The 22,578-nt window shown below is 30.3% G+C and overlaps 1 long non-coding RNA gene and 1 other non-coding gene across 2 annotated transcripts; both read left to right on the top strand.

The window, feature by feature from the left end:
• The first annotated feature begins 4,122 nt into the window (after window positions 1-4,122).
• On the top strand, window positions 4,123-11,545 carry LOC121173048 (uncharacterized). Its single transcript, XR_005887174.1, has 2 exons — window positions 4,123-9,965; window positions 11,158-11,545. It is a non-coding gene; the product is annotated as an uncharacterized lncRNA (long non-coding RNA).
• Window positions 6,083-6,268, top strand: MIR319K (microRNA MIR319k). Its single transcript, NR_048892.1, has one exon. It is a non-coding gene; the product is annotated as a microRNA MIR319k (primary transcript).
• Window positions 11,546-22,578: the final 11,033 nt, after the last annotated feature.

Below are 22,578 nucleotides of genomic sequence, written 5' to 3' on the forward strand. Positions count from 1 at the left end.
TAATTTTATTATAATAACTAACCAACTTACTCCTAATTATATAAAAAATAAGTAGGTGTAATTTAGCAAATCTCATGCAGTTACTGATATGCATTCACTTTTTTTTTTTAAAATAAGTATGTTAACAAATTATACCTTTAAATATATTTTAAATAATTATAGTTTTATTTTGTTATATTACTTCTCTTAAAAAAACAAGTAAATATAAATTAGAAAATTCGCACACATTCAAAAATAATCTTGGTCGAGACATTCAACGCCTCTCTTGAGAAAGTTTTCAACTTTAATTCATTATAACTAACTTTTTCCATCAACCTTGTTATATTAATACAAATAAATATCATTTGATATGATAATAATTAAAGTTCACGTGTCAAAAAATAAAACATATATAAAAAATATAATACACGTAGAGGTTAAACCTTTTTTTTAAAAATAAAATAAAGACTTAGGTTTATATTTACAAAGTTTAAACAATCTAACCATTTAGGCATTGACTTTATTGTTCACTTGGCACTTAAATAAATTTATTTGGACAAAGTATGTCTCTATTAATTAAAGATAACATTTTCTATTAATATATATTAGTGTTAATAATTTAAGACAATCAATTCATACAGTAGCATTAATTTTAGTAAAAAATTTACGTATTTTTATTGGAATCTCTTTTTTTAATAACTTTTTTGTTGTGTTTTTTTTGGAGTATTTTAAAAGTTTCAAGTCCCACATCATATATATATATATATATATATATATATATATATATAAAAGATAAAAGACATGATGTAGTGCAAATCATCCAATTTCCTCCCTTGCACATGAAAAGAAGGGATTGTAGGAATATTTCTTTTTTTTGTGAAAATATTTTTCTGGAAAATATTTGAATTTGAAATGCTTTCTAAACAGATGGCATATTTAATGCTCCAGCTTTTGATTTGTCCCAATTTTGAAAATCCCATAACTTTTGTTTATTCCTTTAAATCAATATTATTTTTCTTTCTGTTTTTATTTAAACATTCTAATTACCTCAATTATTTTCTTACCGTTTTTTCGTATCTTCAATTTGAAACACACCAAAAACAAAAACCAAAAAAACATTTTCTATTTTACTCTCTGTTTGTCTCTTGGGTTCTCTTTCTTGTCCTTGCCAATTTCATAAGAAGGGTCTGTAATATGCGGGAGGATTTATGCACTACGCAGATCAATTCTTAAGGATAATATGTCTAACACTCTCGAATCTATTTCTTTCTTGTTTTTACTTCGATGATTTCATACCAGTCAGCAATCATGAAAAACAATTTTTTCATCCATAATAATTAAATTTGAGATCTTACTTGAAGCTAATTATGCTTGGATGAGAGACAATAGATGAAATAGAGAGGGATGGAATATAAGAAAAAGTTTTTCATTATTTTGTTTGTAAAAATAGAATTAAACATAATTGGAGAGAATATATATCATGATCCATTCTATTTGCTTCCTTATTCCTAATTTTCTCCTATCCTCCTTTCCTAAATTTGGGGTGCACTAAAGAAATAAAACTTTTAGATTATAAAATGACCAACTATTTTATTTTTGCAAAATTTACCCTAATCACAACCTCCTGAAAAAGATATACTTAAAATGAGGATATAACATGAGAATTAAAAAGTTGTAACTTATTTTGTTCGTTTTTTTTTTCAAATAATAAAATGTTTTGTAACTTTCATTCTATTATAAAATATCCAATCAATATAATGATATTTTTATTCCAATTCGTTCCAATCCACTCAATATTATTATATTTTGATTCATTTCATTTTATTTTCTACCATCAAGCTAAACATACTAAACATAGCCAAACGGTTTGGGTATATTAAATTAATATTATACTTGATATTCAATTTTCAAAAAAATAATTTTATAAAGTGATACTATAATAATGTATATCTAGGGATCAAAATGAAAAAAAAAAGTGATTGATTTTCAATAATTATAAATAACATATAGCAATAAGCTTTCATTATATTGTTATTGTCTTCTTAGTGCTTATATTTTCATCCAGGATTTTATTCCTCCAAAAACAGTGACCAGGCACCAGCAGACACAATCACTTCCATTTGTTTCTCATTTCTTAACATGTAATAACAACAAATTTATAAAGGGTATAGATTTGCTACTGTTTTCTTAGTGCTTATGTTTATCGAGGATTTTATTCCCCAAAAAACACTGACCAGGCACCAGCAGACACAATCACTTCCATTTGTTTGATCATTTCTTGACATATAATGACAACAAATTTATAAAAATTGGTAATTATGCGCAATTGATTATTAAATCTAACACAAAAATATAACACAATAAATCAATAATGCAAGTGTACTTCATAAAATAATGAAGCTATAAAGAAAAGAAATCAACGCATGCATATAGCCTTATCCTATAAAACATGGCATATAATTGTGCGCGTAGAACAGTTATCTCACTTATCTGTTGATCGAGATCTCAAATTCCATGCCAGCAAGTGTATTTAGAAAGGAAAAAAATCAGTATTTTAATTTTACACAAATGTTAACAAGTGCCTTTAATATCTTAGTTAAAAAACTATTTTTTTTTATTTGAATGCTCAAAATTATATTATTTATAATTTTTTTATATTTTTCTATGATTTATACAATAATTTTTTTTAAAATCCTTAATCAATATCCTAAAAATACTTATTAGTAACGCCCTCAATTTTATTATAAAGAAATTTTTACAAGTATTGATCCAAAGTTCATTATACGGGGTCCCCTAATTCCCGAAAGATAGACATCACCTCTTAAAGCATTTCTAATAGAAGTCTTATAGGGTTTTGAAATGTAAGAATTAGTTTTTATTTAGGTTAGAGTAAATAATTATATGACATTCTTGAGAATTATTATGAAATAAATTTATTTTAATTTCTTAAAGATTGCACCGTTTGAGCAAAAAAAAAAAAATGTTAAAACTTTTAAATCTTTGTAGGGCCTATCACATATAAGTTAAGCAACTTTACGTGATTGTACTATTAGAATTGAAATGCTCTTAGATGGGGTTCTGATAAGTGTTATAAAAAATAATTGCGACCAGCTGGTTGAATTTTCAACAAAAAATTAGTTAAATGCCTTAATATGATTTTCTTTTTCCGTCAAATTAAATTTGGTGCCGTTAAATAAATTTTTTTAATTAATGGTTTTCGTTTTGAACTGTCACTGTATTAATTATTATTATTTTAACATCTGAAAATAAAATGAATATTTTATATAAAAAATTATAAATAGTAGCGGCTAAAAATTACCGTGATATTTATTATTATTTTAAAATTACATAATAAAATAAATAAATAATTTTTTTTAAACAAATTAAAATAGTGATAGCTGAAAATCACAACTTTATTTATTATTATTATTTAAAATTAAAAAATTAAAATAATGGTAGTTCAAAATTAAGTCATGCGATGCAAAGGACAATGTTACTTAAAGAAGTGTAAATGAAAATAATTTTGATATGATTTAATATTTTGGTGCTTTACAGATTTTTATCATACCTGTTCATGGTTCTTTGGCAACTTTTCTATTTATGCTGGAAAATAATAAAAATTTACATAGTAATTTAATGATAAAAAATGATAATATCTAACAAAATAATTTAATAATAATAATAAATGATATGTAGTATTTATAATTTCATCATTATAATAATTTTAATTTTGAGTATAGATGGATTTATTACTTTATAATAATATTCATAATCATAACAACGTGCATGTTACTTAAGAAATAATCAAGAAATAATATTTCTAAAAATTACAAAGTTTTCGAAGTATGATTTATGATAAAAAGTTTTGTAATTTTTTTTACTTTACAATAATATTGATAATCATAACAACGTGCATGTTACTTAAGAAATAATCAAGAAACAAAACAAGATATTTTAGAAATACCATTGTTTATTAGGTAGAAAAATGTGCGAGAATCTCTATTTAAACGTGGACATGGAAGCCTGCCAATGGCAGATGAGTCATCTTTTTTGTAAACTATGTAATTACAAGTACCCTACTGGTCCATGATTTTCTCCGCCAGACTCATTAGTGAGCTCAAACCCTATATATACGCACCATGTTCATTGCTTTTTTTTTTTTTCCCTACAAAAACCAGATCGTGTAGGAAATAGCAGTAGTAGTAGCCACTACAAAAGGAGAGAGTTTGTAGATTAATAGATTGTAGTGTCACTCACCAAGTCTAATAGAGAATAGTGCACAACAGTGGAGTGAAGTGACTGGCACATAGAGAGACTTAAAAGAAGTAATGGGAACCCCACATTTTCATCCTCACTTTCTTGTTTTTTATACCCTTTATTCACTGTACTTACACAGTACAACATTTTTAATGTCGGTTTGTGTGTGTGAGAGAGTGTGTGATAAGGGTATTTTTTTCATCAGTTTTCAGAAAGAAAGAAAAAAAATGAGAAGAAGAAAGAAGAAACATGAAGGAAAATCTGGTTTTTCTTACCAGTTCTGGTTTTTCTATATCTGGTTTATGAGGTTGTGGGAAAATCTTAAAATCATCTCAGCAAGAGAATTTCTTTTTTACCCTTGCTGGGAAAAGGAAAAGATTATCTTTTGCTTGGCCTTTGTTCCATTTTTTGTTTTGGAAATAGTGCTTTTACTGCTTTGCCAGATTTGTGTGTGGATGTGAGATCTTCAATCGTTTTCCCTTCTCTGACTCTCATGAAGACATTGACTACTCTTCTCTCTCTCTGCTACTTCTTTGACACAGTTTCTCTTCCGTGATTTCTGCTTCTGACCCTTTACTCTTTTTTTTTTTTTCAATTTTCTTCGGTGTTTTTTTTCCTTGTTGAGTTTAACTATATCGAAGTCCTTTGGTCTTCTAAGTTCTAAGTCATATTTTTGTTTTCCCTTTCTCTTTCGTTTTGGACAGTGGTGGCTCTGATATTGTTCTTTGGTTGAAGGCTTTTGATTTTTAGGTTCGCTTTGTGGGAAAAACCGGTGAAGTAGTAAGTTCAAGATGTGCTAGTCTGTATTTGATTCTTTTTGTTGCATTATGTTACATACCGAAGTTGACCCTTCGGTGTTTTGCTCATCAATATCGCATTGCAACTGATCCTGTGTGATTTGACCACAGGAATTATTATGTTAGATTTTTTTGTTGGGACTCGTTCGTGTTCTCTATATGCAGTGTATTGGTGTATGTGTTGTTCATGTATTGTGCATGATAATCAAAGGGGGGGTTAGAAAAAAGGGCACACATTCTTTTTTTAGTGAATAAAAAATGTTTTTTGGAATCATACATTTTTTTCTCTTGTGATGCTCTTTGACATCTTTAAGTCCTAGGGTTAGGGTTCTTGTAAAAAAAATGTTTGTCCAATATTTTAGAAACCAATTTCACTGAAGTTGTTATATAATGCCGTTTAATTTTTTTTGCCAATATTAGTTACACGGTATGCTGTGTAAAGATAGTTGTGAAATTGTAACCCTTAATACATCAACATTGTTAAGGATTTGACTGCTTAGCGGAATATGATTCCTTCTTCCTGATAAGTATCAGGTTTAGTCTTTCCTAGCTATGGAGAATAAGTGTCACATGCCAGTGCTCTAATTCAATATATCTGCATAATGTTCATTTTGTTTTCCAGTGGTAATATGAATTGGAGGCCCCTCAATCTTGATTCATTGTTAATGATTTCATTTAGTGCCTACTGCAGGGAGTTCTAATTGCTGTTTTCTTATAATTTCCTTTTGTTTGTTGAATTCCATAAATTACCTCCTTGAATAGACTATGAAATCAGACTATAAACGTTTAATAATTTGTTTTGTTTGCAGCATTTTCTGTTGGTCTTTGACTAATTATTTTGCTTGTGGTATATGTTCATGAATGAAAGGCTTAGTGAGGATTCTCTTGTCTTTTTAAATCCAAAATTATCTATATTTTTGCAATCACCTTCAACAAGTATTGTCTCATTTAATGTCACTATGTTTGATTTTAGATCTGATGGAATATTGTTATGACTTGTGTGACAATTTCTCGCTATTATATTGAATTTCTCTTTTAATATGAGGAATAGTTTAAGAGAGCTTCCTTCAGTCCACTCATGGATGGGTAGAGGGTTTGAATTAGCTGCTGACTCATTCATTCAAACACAATAGAATTAGTATCATGGTATGCTATTGTGAATGTGTGAATGATGCAGGAGGTAAAGTTCATCCTTTTCTTGTCTTTGCTTGGACTGAAGGGAGCTCCCTTTTACTGTTTTTATCATTATATTTTTTTATCAATGTTTTTATCATTATATTATTGCTACCATTTTTATTATGATTTCTCTTCCTTCATCTTATTATAACTATGCTTTTGTCAATAGTCCCACATGATTTCAATGAATTCTTAACTTCTTTCCTTGTGCATTGTCATGGAAGAGGTGTTCAATTTCATTTGTATGAAACAGTGCTCTGAACCTAAGGGTTTACCATAATCTTTTTTCATGTAATAGTCTTGGTTATGTAGTATTAAATTATTGTTAGAGCTTATTTTGCTATTCTATTTTTCATCTTCTTGTCACAATCTTAGTTGTAATTGCAAATTATTTTTCTATTCTATCCCCCCGTCCCCGTCCCCGTCGTTGGCGTCACCTTTTTATGTTCATGGGGTATTATTGGCAAGCCAAAAGAGAGAAAAAAAAGGTTTTTTTTACTATAATAATAAAATACATGATTTTTTTATTAAATCTGTTAGTTTATTTACAATTTTCTTAAAGTTTTAATCACTTATAATTATTTTTTAACATCTTTCTTGTTTGGATATTTAATTTTTATGTTTAGCTCCCTCAAGCTAAAGTTGCTAGCTCCACCCTGTTGTGGTTAATCCAAAAGTCTAGTAGGTGTTGGAATTCCATAAAATTTGTGGAACGAATTTATATGTAAGTGGTAAAATTAAGAAACAACCGGTAAGGTTTGTATTTTTTTTTTGAAACTTCGTTGTCAATTTGTCACCTTGTATTTTGGCTGTTTTTTCTCCATGGATTTTGGTTGTCAAATTTTATGGATATACTGAATGCTGTTTTCGGTAACTTCATCAGTTCACATCATACATACAAGTTGGTACTAGGAAATTCAATATACCATCGTTTTTCACCACGTAGTACCTTCTAAAGTTTTCCCTGGTACCTCCGTTTTTAAAATACTACTAGTTCCTAACGGTGTAAGCAGAAAAAAAAAAGTGGGTGTGCATGTGTATCTATTTGTAAAATTTTCGTTCAGGAAAATATGTTTGTTTACTCAAAATGTAGCAGTCCCAACTGACAACATGATAGATTCATTTTGGGAAAAAATATTAAATGCATAGAAACATGAAGTGTAGTAACCGACATTACATTAATACTATTTCCGATAGAAAATCCTGACATGTATATGAGTGAGTGGCTGAAATTTATTGTCACCCATCAATTCGTCATGTATGGTTCATGTGTGAAAAATGTCTTGCATCGATTTTACTATATATAGTGGGTAGAAATAGAATTATGTTATTATTAGCCTGTTTTTCCCGCGTAAGCTATTGGTTTTATTATATGGTACTTACCCATGTTATCACATGATTTGTCACGCACAAGATTCTGTATTATGTTTAGTTAGTGTTTTTAATAGTTCAGATTTTGTACATTCACATTGTGTTGTCATTATCGTAAATGGTAATGTGGACCCAGTATTGTTGCATAATTTTTAAAGTACAATTTACATGCATGGGCAGCCTATACATATTTTTGTATATGCAAATTGATCTCCCACCTAAGTATACTTAATTTTCAATTTAAGGCACGCTTGTATATAGAGGTTAATTATTTATTTATGCAATAAATTCCAATCATTATGGCTTATATACAAATTTAATCGTAAATTTTTTTTATTGACAAATATTAGTTTGCTAGAAATTTCGATTGGAGGATTTGAATTCATGACCTTTTTATTCTCTTTTAACTTTTTACCTTTTTCCAACTATGTATCAATTTTATATCTCCTTTTATCTTGTATTTTATTAAATTTATTTTGACGAATTTAATATAAAAATAATATACTTTTAACTAATGTGAAATTATTGATTTATTTTAAAGTTAATAAGTTTATTAGATATCTGTAATTAAATAATAATGTAATTTTTTTGCCAGTAGGGCATACAGTAGTTACAGTATTAGAGTATCATTTTTTCTTTATTTATATATTAGTAAGTTAGAAAGAATTTATGAGTTGATACTTGATAGTATAATTTATTTATTTTTAGATTTAAACAACTTATTTCATAAACATTTTCTATTGCACATCATTGATGTTCATGGAATACAGCACAAAGGGGTTTGGGTCACTGATTCATTCATTGATATTCATATTCATATTTGGTGGTTAGATGGCTCTAAACTGTCACAGACAGATGCCTCAGAAAATATACTACCTACACTACATTGATTGCCGTGTAGTGTGTGTCGGATCACTTTATTCCGAAACACCAACAAAAGCAAACTTTGGTCAGTTAAAACACAAACGTTGCGTTCTTAGTTGGACTTGGAGCTCAAAGAGCATCGTCATATAGGGCCATATTCCCGGTGATTTTGGAACACATGTCATTGTGTTGTGCCAATTTCAGGTACGTGTTGCTGCCAGAACAATCATCATAAAAGATGTTGATGAGATTGAGAAGCAACCCTGGACTGACTTGATAAACATCTATAATAATAATAATAAAAAGCATAGCATTATGTAATTTTTTTGAATATAAGAAATGAAGAATATGGCTTGATGAGAAGCAAAAGGTGGTTGGTTGTAAAGTGTCCATTGTCATTGTCTTTTCCTTTTATGAAAAGAAAAGCAAAATCTATAGGCATGAAAAATTTGTTGTATATATAAATAGTTACTGATGAATCTTCTAGTTTTGCAGAGCCTGAAGAAATTAGATATTAGACGTGCAATTGGCATCAGAAACGCTGCATTCTTGTCCATCACTCTCTGCTGGGGCCTAGCCAGAGGTTGGAACTTGGAGCTACAACGTTCTTCTACTAATTTGTTGACATTTGTTAGAGTTATTCATTATATTTTTTTGACTATTTCTTCCATACAAAATATCATAAAAATGGGGTTATACTCTTGTTCACTCACAAAAAATTATATATTTAGTCTTTAATTTTATAAAATATTTTAGTCTTTTCTAACTGCATTTTTTCAATAATTGTGTTAAAGATTAATACGTTATGAAGTAAGGGATTAAAATAACTCATATTTATAATATTTTTATGAATCTATATGGGGTTTACTCTAAAAAATGATTATGTTTACTAATTTGTTTACTAAAGAGTAATGCCATATTCCATTAATATTTTATAAAGTAAAGATAAAAAAGATATAGAGTTTGCATTTGTGTCTATATTTAAATTGTTTTGGAACTGCTCGTGGGATATCTATTCTTAAACCCAGCACATGTTGTTTAGGGTACTTTTTTGGCATTTTAATATATGATATTTTTGGGTTTTTAAAAGGTTTTGGCAAAAGTACTTTTCTTGAGGCAATACTTCCAATTCCTGAGGCAATACTTCCAATATAGAATATTATTTATTTAGGTACTTTGCATGTGTTTAACTGAACTAACTTGAAAATTAAGTCAGTTCTTTGAGGAGTTCAAGATGTAAGTACACTTGAACTGGATTTTTTTTACATTTTACTTATTATTTAATTATTTAATGCTGGACATTTCAAGAAATGGCCGGTATTTTGTAGGGCCTTTAGTGCTAATTAAAAAAATTTCTCGTAAATCTGAAGAGGATTTTGCCCTAACCTCCTCCTTCGTCTCTATTTGTTAGAATCTGCTAATATTTTAACTTTGTTGAATGTTGATGTCATTCTAGTGCAGGACCACAACTTTTGGTTTGCTTGGTTAGCATGCTGGTTTTGGGTTCTTCTGAATTGACAGGTGTGTAATTTATTTATAGTATAACATTTTATAGCATGTTGATTGAGCTTAATTTAGAGAAATATGTGTTTACTTTTTTCTTTTATATTATTTCAAAAACATTTAAAACATAATCATTGTTTTTTATCTCTCAACTTAACATGTATTTAAAGGGTAATGCATATAATTATATATAAAACTTAAAGAAATATGTTTACTGATTTTTTAGTTTATATAATATATATATATGTGTGTTTCGTTTGGGTGTACACATCCAATCTTGTTTTTTGGTGTATATATATATATAATAAATTTAACCTTTGATTTTAAAATCAGTATTTTCTCTTGCAATAAGAATGAGGTTTGGATATTCTTATATAACTTTTCCTCCAATTGCACTTATAGCTGCTATTAACAGATATATATTTCACAGAGGAGTTATTTATTTTTGTCTTGTTGTAGGAGAGATATGCTATTTCAACTGTGTTTAACTTCTAACTTCTAATTTTGTTTTTTAGCTTTAAAGTATTTTTCAAATTTACTTTTTAACCTAATGTAGGATTTCATTGTTCCTTTTGAGTTTCTTTACTTTCACTGATTTACACGTCTCACGCTTTGACCCACTGGTTGGCTGACTGGCTGCAGCTCTTCTCACTCCTTTTTTTTTTTGGTCGCTCATTCCTTTTATGTTAACTTTTTGTCAATGTTTAGTTTAACCCTTATGCTATTTTTCATTTTTTTTGTATTTTACACTTGATTGGGAATATTTTAATATATATATATATATATTAAATATTATATAAGATTAATAATAGAAACATTAGAATACACTATGGAAAAATATTAAATAATTAGAATTAAAAATGTAATTAAAATAATTAACTTTTTAGGAAAAAAATTATAGGAGTTGAAAAAAACTAAAATTATAGTTATATACTTAAATAAATATTTTATCTATAAAGTAAAATGGAATTTATATAAATATGTTTATTTTTGTCAATAGGAGTATAGTTTAAATGTATATTCAAGCAATTTATCTCAATGCATCTTAAATAATATAAGAGTGTATTCATATGTCTCACCATCGTCGTGGTCTCTTGTGAATTTGAATGTGCGTGCTAAGTGAGGTTGATTCCTTCCTCGTCACATGAATGCATGTATGCATATAATAATTTTGATACGGTGAACCCATTTTTTCTTGTACATATGCAAGTGGGGGTGCTAGAAGTGGTATCTGAAGACACAAGCAAGCACCATGAGTTATCTGAGAAAGCTGAATTTCAAGAGCCAATCACTTAGGGCAAACACCAATAGAGGAAGGACAATGAAAGCAGTAAATATATTTGTATGACGAAAAAAATAGTAGTAAAAAGAAAGAATCCCTTTAAAAACGGCACTACATGTGCCTCCCAATGTATATGATGGCCTATATGTGTTAGCTTCCAATTGTGCATTATGGTTTCTTGTAAGGGCCAATAGCACGCTCCATAACATGCGGTGGAGTAGTACAGTGTTGGATTTGGAAAACGACTCTACATACTATTCTCCCTTTCTCCTTGTGTAGGGGCTAGCCAATACATGTCTTGTGTTTTGTTTCTATATATGGTGATGTCTTTGGTAATGGCAGGTACATCATTCTCTTTCAATGTTAAAGGGTTTTTATCCTCAACCCTTTTAAAATGAGAAAGTGTAAAGGAATTTATTTTACCTTGATTTAAATTTTATAATCATATAAATTTAATCGGATTGAACATAACTGGGTCAACTTAAAGAAAGTGCTAGTTTTTGGGTGTCATGGTTCTTTTTTAATCATTTTGTCTGTTTTTACTGATGATCTCATATAATCTTATTTTGCAGTACTTGATATGATATGTAATATGTAATTATTGTATGATTGGCCTAGTTATATCTTTTCACACGAAGAATTTTAGAATTGGAGGATGGTGATAATTCTTGGTCTAGTTAAATGCAGCACATGAACAAAAACTAACAATAATCACAACTTACATTTGTCAATAAAAAAAAATGCAGCATATGTATGCAGTCTAATTTTTTTTATATGTATACAAAGTTGTTTTTGGATTCGAACTCATGAATAATTTAGCCACCAAAACGCACTTCTACAGTTGCGATAGGGTGCTTCCAACTCCATATGTATAATTGATATTGTGTGCTCAAAACAAGATACTTTAACAGGTGGTTTAGCTGTCCTTGTCGTTGATGCTGAACTAAGTATAGTCTCTAATCTTTTATTAACTTTGGATTGGAGGGACCAGAGAAACTTTGATAGGTGACAGACAATAACTGAATAACTATTTTTGTCGTTAATTATTGGTGATTAATAAATTAAACGGTAATAATAACTTCGGATTTTATCTGTTGCCAAAAGTGAGGTGGAATTCACTACAATAATATTTTCTGTCTGGTGTGCACCTAGCTGCTGGAAGTCTCTATTTTCCTATGAGATTACTCATCTATAACTTGCCACCAACTTTATGAATAGGGAGCTTAAATTGTGCAGGGAATCAGGATGGTATCTATTATTATGGAGGTTAGCTTTTGAATTTCATTCAATATGGGTGGTGTGGCCTGGACATTCATAAAACAAGGGGTAATTTTAAAATTACATTGAGCTCATTTAATAGCTCAAGAATCTTGGCTACGGGGAGAAAAAACGTTTTCACATTGTTAATATATGTTTGGTTAAATTTTAGACTTTTTAAATGAACCTTGTTGAATTGAAATGATTCAGTTGGAAGAAATGAAAAGTGTTTGATTGTAAAGAAATGATTCTGGTGTAGGACTTAAATTATATTTTATTTACATTTGAAAAGCTTATTAAATAAAGATAATTTTTTAACTTACTTTTATAATATTACTTTCAAACGTAATTACAATCTTTTAATGCTAATTTTTTTAAAAACTTGAAAAATCTAAAACAGTGTATATTGTGCCAAGAAATTAAAAAAACTTTGATTTGCAAATTTTGTCTGACTTGTTATATAATACCCTCTTGTCCCGTGAACCAGTTAAGACCGGCATGATAAAGCAAATTCAAAGGAGAAAACTTTGCTAGTTGTTGACCAAGCAAACAGTAATAGTTTTCTATTCAAAACATTAAGTTTGTCCACACTAAGCAAGCAAATTGAACATACTCTTGAGGTACAAAGGACAGTAAGTATCAATTTAACAAAAAAATCAAAAGGATTTTGTGGCCTGTTTGAATCCCTTCAGTTTTCTAAAACAATTTTAGACTATTTATAAATCATTTTCTCTCCAAAATCTATTAAGTTTTAAACTATTTTCAAAATAAATGTATTAAAAATCAAAACAGCTAAAAGATGTTTTTGTGATTATCTTCGGTTTTCTTAGTGGTTGAAAACGTAAATTCTCCCGGCCTACTAATCTGCAATGCATTTTCAGATGGTTAACATTCAGCAGTTTCATGACCCAATAACATCAACACACGTGTTTAGAGACATTGACAAAAATGACTAGAAATGTCTATCTGACAATGCACATGTTCATGACTCCAGTTTTGGATGGCTAGCAATCAACAATTAGCAAAGATCAATTAGCGGTACATGACATCTGGTCTGATGTTACCAAATGGTTAGCATTTAGCAGTTAAAAATCGAAAAGAACAGACAATCATAATCGAAAGCAGGAAAGTGAGACACTCTTTTAATTTCAATGTATAGAGAAAGAATTTTCCTCAGCTGCAATCAAACAAGCTTTGAACATTTTTAATTCTAAAAAAACTAAGAACTACTTTTAAACAGAGAAATCAAACATGCCCTTAATTAGTCTTCCATACTTTTAGCAGACAAGTACTCTACTCAGAGGTGAAGTTCTAAGTCAGGCACCTCATCATGATCATTATCATTGTCCAAAGGAAGCTGTGGAGGAGCCTCTTCTGGCTGGCCTATTTGAGCACCTCCTCCTCCATAATTATTGGTTTCACCTCCTAAGAGCATTTGTAGAAATGATGAATTTTGTTCCTGTTGAGAAACTGGTCCATGAGGAGAGAGCCTCAAGGGGTTCAGCCTGGACGCGGAATTTGCTCGGTGTGGAAAAGGAGATAGCCCTGTAAGGTTATTGCTAGGCATGGCATACATTGATTCTCTTGGCCTTGGCTGATGCATAAGAGGTAGTAGCTCAGTGAGGTTGTTGCTTGGCATGCAAGAAACTGAATAATCTGCCATTGACTGAGACAAAAGACATGGATTTGGATTGCGTGATGACCCTGGAAGGTTATTTCTGTTGCCTGATAACCTTGGTTGAGGCGGCCCTGAGATCATGCTTGTCGGACAGACGCAGGCAAACGCATTGCTGGAGATTCCGGCGGCTAACATGTTTTGTATACCAGCAGAGGTGTTCCACAGTCTTGTGTTGCTTGTTCTGCTACTTCCTAAGTGCAGTTGATTGGTAGGCTCTTGAATAGGTCCATGAAAGGAAGACACATTCTCAACTGGGGAAAGGGAAACAACTTCTAGTCTTTTTGCTGCTACTTTTTGAGCTGTTGGTCCTAAATCCTTCACAAACCGTAGGAGGCTCTCTTTGTACTTACTTACATTTTCGTTCAACTGCAATATACCAACATGAATTTTATGAATGGTAATAGTTTTTATAGCACAAAATCTGAAATTGGAAATCTCGGTTAGTGATTAAGAATTGAAATAAACAGCTACATGGAAGTAGTATTAGTTGAATAGTCATGTGGATGCAGTATAAGGAGTTAACAACAATGGACTACCATGGGAGATATAAGTTGGGTTGGATGGTTAAGGGAGAAGGAAAAAGGGAAAACATCACGGATTCAATCCCCTCTGTTAACAAAAAGTAATAATATAACAATTAAGATTTGCTGATAAAAAAACAAAGAACTATTATGTTTCTCTATTAAATTTGTAGCCAACACCAAATGAAATCTAATGTAAAAAGTGTAAGATCCACTACTATTAGAAAGTCCCGTATCGCCTGCCTCAAATTTTCGGGATGCAACTTATATATATGTTGGATAATTTCACTTAGTATCAATTGGTTTTAAACTAAAAGTTTACATGGTATCAGAGTCTATAATCCATCTTAATTTTTACTTATTCTACTAGGTTTGCGTGTTATGATAAGCATCTGTGCAGCATATATATTTGTTGAAAAATTTCACTTGGTGTCCTCATGTGATGTACTACTTATTCCAATCTGATGTGTGCATTACACTCTTCCCAACTATTACTTATATAGTCATATTTATTATCAGCTTGTATGGTTCATAAAGATTGTCAACTTATATAATTGTTTGAGAGAAACAAAACTTACTTGAATGATGGGCTTCTTAGCATTTAGGACTTCTGCAACCAGTGGCTTACTTGGAGGCCAATACTTATCCCTCTTTTCTGTTTCAGGTACCGTAGAGTGAGTAGCATTGTTTCTCCCTGTGTTAAGAGGAAAATACAATTAGTTGCTCTTACTCATTCAAACATGAGGACAAGAGAATAAATTAAAGTTAAAATAGTTTTGGTTTACTAATTATTCACACGACTTTTGCTTTAATTAATATGTACAAGTTGAATCCGGTTCTTCTAAAGTAAGCAATTCACTTTAGAGGATAAACTAAATTCAGTTATGGATGAAAAACTTAATGGTTGTCGGTTGATAATACATGTATATGCATAACAAATTATGAATGTATTAGAATATCAACCTTAATTTTCTTACCAACGACTGAAGTTACTTATTTTTATCTTTACTCACATCTCACTACCTTTATGTATGGTCGAGAAACTTTTTGTATTAATGACTATGAAAATGATGTCAATTACACAACTGTTATCATAGTAAAGGTACCACTTAATCCTCCTCGCCTTAAATCTTTTTAATTCATTTTTAAAATATAGTGAAATAAGGAACTTTTTTTCTAAATAAAACAATTTTTATTTATAAATGACAGAATGAACAAATGAGGATTAGGACTACATAATGGTTAAGATTACATGCAGGTTAAATGAGGAGCATGTATCCATACCAGCACATTTAGTAGCAACCCTTCGTGGGGTTCTGATCAATTTCTCCTTTTGTTGCTTTGTACTTGGACCTCTCTTGTTGAGGGAAAGTTCTGAATGAAAAAGTCCAAGGTCCGCATTCAGAGCCTCAAATATCCCCTTTGCATACCTATTAATATGTTTAGCCTGAAAGAAATTAAGTTGAACAAAGCTTATTCAAAATTTTATGAATAAAATAACCTTGAATAGGTTATAACTTTCTATTTTATTTGTTCATACCACTTCATGATATTTTGATGTCTTAGGACTAGCATGCATTGCATTGCTGCATATCAGAAAGATATCACGCTGTACATCATTGAAATAGAATGAAACGTAAGTTTTGCATTGAGGGAAAAGTGTTTCACAATTAGGCACTAAATAAAGAGGTGAGATATATTTAAAAAAGGTTTAGAGACATGAAGCTAGCTAGCTTAATCATATTGTTTTTACACTAGTTGTAGTCAATTCAAGTGCAATATCTAAGTGGTGAGATCAGGAGCAACAAAACCAAATAATACAGATGCTTGTTCTCAAAATAATTTAAACATAAATGCAATAGATAAAAGTTAAAATTCGAATTGAAAGGTGAGTTAGAAAAATGTTTATTTTTTCCTCAATAAAATGTAATTATTTAGTAAACACATCAAACAGTGTTAAATGAGTGTTTATGATATATGCGTCCATATATCATTACTCTTAAAAATAAGGAAAATGGGGAGCATACACCTATTTTTGGGGTGTGTGAGTGAGGGAAGTGAGATATAGAAAAAATATAAAGAAAAAAGTAATAAAAGTGATAAATGATCTGATCATGAGAAGTAAAAAGAGAGATGAGATGAAAAATGAAATAAAAATGAGATGAAAGATCAAATGAATATATGATAACAATAACTCTAAAAATAACAGAGTTATGTATGATGATTTTCAAACCTTGAATTGATTGAAGTTTGTATACATGTCCTCGTGAAGTTTGGCTCTCATGGTACCAAAATCCATTGGTTGCTTGACAATTTTATGGTAATTTTCCACCTAAAAGAGTAATTATTGAACATAACTAACCAAGCTCAATGATCATGTAAACAAGAAGTAATTAATTAAATCATAAAATTTAAGGTAAACAATAAACCACATCAAGATTAGTTGGTGCAGCAAACAGCCCACTCGTGTCTTTCCTGCACATTTAAAAAGTTTCATAATTATTTATACATAGATAGATTCCAGTGAAATCTTTGTAATGGAACATTATATATTTCATCCATTTCTAGTCATTTAAAAATAATCATAAACTAATACAGTTTTCACCTTTGTAGGAAATCAATTATATTTTCAAGGATGCTCTTTAGGGGCATACAATTCTGAGATGAGTCTACAAGTGAAAAGTAGAACACTTGTTATTATAAGCATACCATTTGGCAAATGCAACTACAAAATCTATTGTGCTTGTTGGAGATAGTTATAAGCATACCGTTTGTTCTAGAGGCACTTGCATTTTTATCGTGTTTTCCTAATTCCTGTAACAGATGAATAAACAAAGGAAATACACAGCATATAGTTGTACTAAATATTCATGAGAAATGCAACTGTGCTAGTGCAACATTAATCTTTCACTAACTCAAGCTCAACATTACAGCAAATTTACTAAACAAAAAATGGAAATGAAATTATATTGAACTAATATTTGTTAGGAGAAAAAATGGATGATGAACAATGGCATGATCAATCGAATGCTTTAGAAAATCAATTGAGGCAAAATCACTAGCTAGACAGAACCAAGTCCTGTGAGTTTGATTATTAGTGATATTATATCGAAAAACTTTATTCTTTTTATATTTTGTGTTTATTGGAACTAATAAGTTACCATGATATATCTTATAGTCTCCAATAAACCTCATCAAAGTTGCTAAGTTATATCTCAATTTTGTACATTCTTTTGTACACCAAAAAATTATTTTAGTGAGACATGTGATCTCCTAAAAATAATGTTTGAAATCCACCAAAAGATGCCATTTGCTTTCTACACTAGACTATATATAAATTTTTATATATAGAGATTTAGCTTTTTTAAAATAAAAAATCTTATATTCACAAAAAAATGTAATCCATTTAAATAATATCAATTAATGCAACTAAAATTTTGACTTAGCAAACAATATACTGCAAGTCACAATATTGTTTCGAGCGATGAGTTCACAAATAATAAACAATTAATAAATTTGTATGTGTGAAAATATATTATGGAGACACACCTTGATTAAAGAGATCAATTGATCTAGTTCTTTGCTCTTGTGCTCCTTCTTGATTGGACTCTCTTCATCCTTGTTAAAATCATTTGAGTCATGTCGTACCTCCATTGTTTCCTTGCCTTTTCTTCTGTCATTGTTGATTGAGCTGATATTCTTTTCTAATGCCAATGTCAAATTCCTCTCTCTTTCTTGTTGTTTTTTCCCTTCCAAATCAACAATTCTTCTACTTCTTCTGTTTTCTGTAAAATCTATTTCATCTTAAAATTTCATTTGTTTCCTTGTTGCCCCAATATGTATCATGACATGCATTTGAGAAACCAAAATGTACATTGTAGGTTCTATTTAAGTCTTTGGCTGAACTATTTTTTTTCTTTCTTGAAAATTTAGTCAATTTTGTTATAAAAAAATATTTGACCCTTGATTTTATTGACACGTATGCCTTTTGTCTCTCCTTATATTTTCTCTATTAATAATGATATAATCATGTTATGTAATATATCAATGATTTATTTATCATATCATTACTTTTTATTTGTTGAAAGATCAATTTAGTTAATTTGTTAGTGGGAGGAATTCAAATTCACAATCTTTTCCTCCCCATTCTTCTTTCAATCACCTAACCAATTTTATAACTCCTAATGATGCACTTATGTATTCATTTCAATAATAATAGTTGCAAGATGTCAACTAAATATAATTATTAAGAGATGGACACAGAAAGACACATCAATAGGAATGTTTAGATTGTGCTAAGACAAATCAAGTTATTTGTGTAGAGTATCATAAGGTGAGACAAAATGAGTATAGAAAAGGAAAAGAATATGAATTTGGGAAAAAACTTAGAGTTGGAACAAATAGTTATGGTAATTAAATAAATAGTTTCATTTTTATTCATTATGTATAAAAAATTTCACGCTATCATTAACTAACCATAAATATATCTTTTAATATTGATTCATGAACTAAATAAGTTAAATTAAAATAAAAAATTAAACTTGTTAATTAAATAAACTATACTTGTTTTTCTTTTATAAAGATTATGACTTGCAAAACATCACAAAAGGACAATGACATCCCAACTAGGTTGGCACTTCAAAGCCAATTGATCCTATGCGGCAAGCCAAAATTTATTCAAAATAATAAAAAGAAGAAACAAATCCAATTTGAAACTAAAAGGCCACGATTAGCCAACTTAATTATCATCATAGACATTACCCTCTCTAAGAATATGAGAAACCTCAAATCTCATAAACCTAGCCAAACCAAGACGATTCTTCCAATGGTTTTGAAGCTTCCATGGAACTATATCAGGATTATGAAAAGCGTGAACAACCAAGGTCGAGCCACACTCAAGATATAATCTCCACCAACCTTTTTCAAAATCCAATTCCACAGTTGTCATGGCAGTTAACAGTTCTCCATGAAGAACAAAAGTAATGCCTACGTTCAAAGCAAAACCTCCCAAAAAGCTACTTTGACTATCACAAAATAAACCACCACTGGCAGCAGGGTCAAAAGAACCTGATCCATCAGAGTTGCATTTAATCCAACCACATAAAGGAGGATACCATGAGACCGGAATGATTCTAGGCATTTATTCAGATGACAAGTAACCCGAAAAAACTTGAGAATTGAGAACTCGTGAATGGATGAACTAGTCGTGCTTAAGGACATATTTTCAGATAAAGAAACAACTTTAACATGATTAATTATGTTGAACAGAGAGAAATGAAAATTATCAAATATGACCTTATTTCCGCTAGTCCAAATGCCACAAAGAATATTAGATATAGCAAAGAATACCACACTCTTTGCCTGGGAACCATGCATTTTCCCACAGAGCTGCAGAATCATTGACATCATGAAGGAGGAATCAATAGGAATATTCAATAAAAGACTAAGCCAACTCCATAAAGCTTGAGGTAACGTGCACGTAAAGAAGAGATGGCTCGAAGTCTCCACTGGGCTACCACAATGAGAGCAGAGAGAAGCCAAACTCTTGAATTAAGTGTAATTTGATTTATAAACTAATTTGATTCTCTCTCTAAGAACAAAAAAGGCTAAGAAATACATAAATATATTTTCTTTATATTGAGGAATGCCTAAAGGCACAAGAACAACAAACTTGGGTGAAGAAAACCTATAGCATCCCATAAACATAACAAAGAAACCTTAGGGGAAATGGGGAATGGATGTGAAATCAAAGAGGTAAATCATGCACTTGATTAGCCAATGAGTCTCCAACTGTGTTTGCATCTCTATAAACATGAGAGAACATTGTTGTTCACCGCCCTGACATCCACTCGGGACTTTCAAATGTTGGATGCATAAAACTAATTTGATTAGTGCAATTTTGTTTGGTTCATGTAATTTCAGTTCAAAAGATGAAGTTGAGTTGAATTAGATTTCAAAATATTTTTTATATGAAATTTGATCTAAATTTAAATTGAAACACTTCTCATTGAGTTGCAAGTTGAGTCGAGTTAAATTCAATTTGACTCATTTCTAACCTTACAAATTAACGAAATGAAAATTTTGATATTGGATTAAATAAAATTGAAAAATAAAAAAAGAATTCTTAACCTCTATGTTTGGTGACCAATACATAAAATGATAAATATAACATTTTAATTAAATAGTCGTTAAGGTATATGAGTTTAGGATATATTTAGATCCAAAATAGTAAATGTTAATTAGTTTAAATTGGATTGTGTTGTTTACGTTTTTTTACAACCAAAAACTTCAAGATAGTTTGAGCCAGGTCATCAAGTCTACTAACCAATAATAAAAAAAAACAATTGGAAAATTGGAAATATGAAAATAATAAAATAGGAAAAAGAGATTATAATAAAAAAGAATAAATTTTTTTAGTAGTTTAAAAAATAAGAATAATAGGATTACACAACAAGAAAAAGTTATAGAATTATAAAATTACACAACATAAGTGCCTGAAACGATATTTTCGGATTTATAATATTAAAATCTAAATTTAACCAATGGTTTGAACTAGGGGCGATCATGGGATGGATTCGAGCCCAAAAATCCCAACCCACAGCAATCAGAAGATAGAAATATCAAGCCCGTCTCCACCCAAACAAACTTTGGTTTATGTGGGTTTCGGATTGGTGCGGGCGGATTCCATCGGTTGTGGAATTTAAGTGGCCTTATTCAATTTTTGGGTCCAAATCAATTTTTGTTGCCAGATTTTAGTTTATCGTTTACCTTTTTCCACTTATTAAATTCTCATTACCACAACCACATCCCCATGTTGACTATTGTAGATGTGATTGTTAATCAGATGCCAAATGTTAAATGCTAATCTTTAATCTTAAATTCTTAACAAAGCATGTTCCTTTTATCAATCCGTTAGTTGCATAGCTACACCATATCAATCTGCATGTTTCATGAGGTGAAGCGTTAATGATATAAACCTCCTTCACAGTAATCTATAATTAAACTTGAATCAGATTATCAAAGGATAATCGTAACTCAAGCATTACATTGCATCTTAGAAGATTTGTAAGAAAAAAAAAGAGGAGTGCAACAGAGAAGATGAAGAACCAAAAGGGCATGTTGAAACCATCGCCTTTAATGAGACCTAACGTGTCAATGGTAAGACCATGAAGCAGAGGGCAAAGGAAAAGAGATGGAAGGTCTCAATCAAACGATTGGGTTCGAGATTGAAGAACCAAATCGAACAAAAGGCTTAAAGATTTAAGAACCGGAGTGAGAGATGGAAGAAAAAAAAGTGAATAAACGGAATGAAACATGAAGGATGAGAAAGAAATAGAATGCAATGAGTGACCGAAGCAAGGATTAACAAAGAACAACAGTCACTACACAGTTGTGGTGCTAGGGTTCGTATATAAGTGAATTACGTAACTCACGTTAGAACATTCCTTTTTATATGCAGGTTTCATGCGGTTGGGTTCGGGTATCGCCGAAAAACATTAACCCTAGCTCCACCAATATAACTGTTTGAAGCTTTATATTTTATATTTTACCCGTAATTACCCGTCCGCAATTTGTTTTTTGCCTCAGTCATCTTTGGATTCGGGTGGGCTTGGATATTTTGCTCACCCCTAGTCTGAACCAACCCGGTTTTCCCCTTTTGGTTTGGTTTAGATATAATCTAGTCAGTCAGTCAACCCAGACTTTTGTCCATCTCTATCAAGGAAAACAAAAAGGAAAGACAAATGAATTTGGGGGAGAGGGGGGAGTCTTAAGGTTTCTAGGAATTAATGTCAATCAGAGTTAAATTATGCATCAAATCTTAAAAGAAGGTAAATGAGAGAAGTCAATTAAATATAATCGTCAATGATACATGTATACAAAGAATAATGTTTG

Source organism: Glycine max, chromosome 11, assembly GCF_000004515.6.
Source record: "Glycine max cultivar Williams 82 chromosome 11, Glycine_max_v4.0, whole genome shotgun sequence".
Classification (NCBI taxonomy): Eukaryota; Viridiplantae; Streptophyta; class Magnoliopsida; order Fabales; family Fabaceae; genus Glycine; species Glycine max.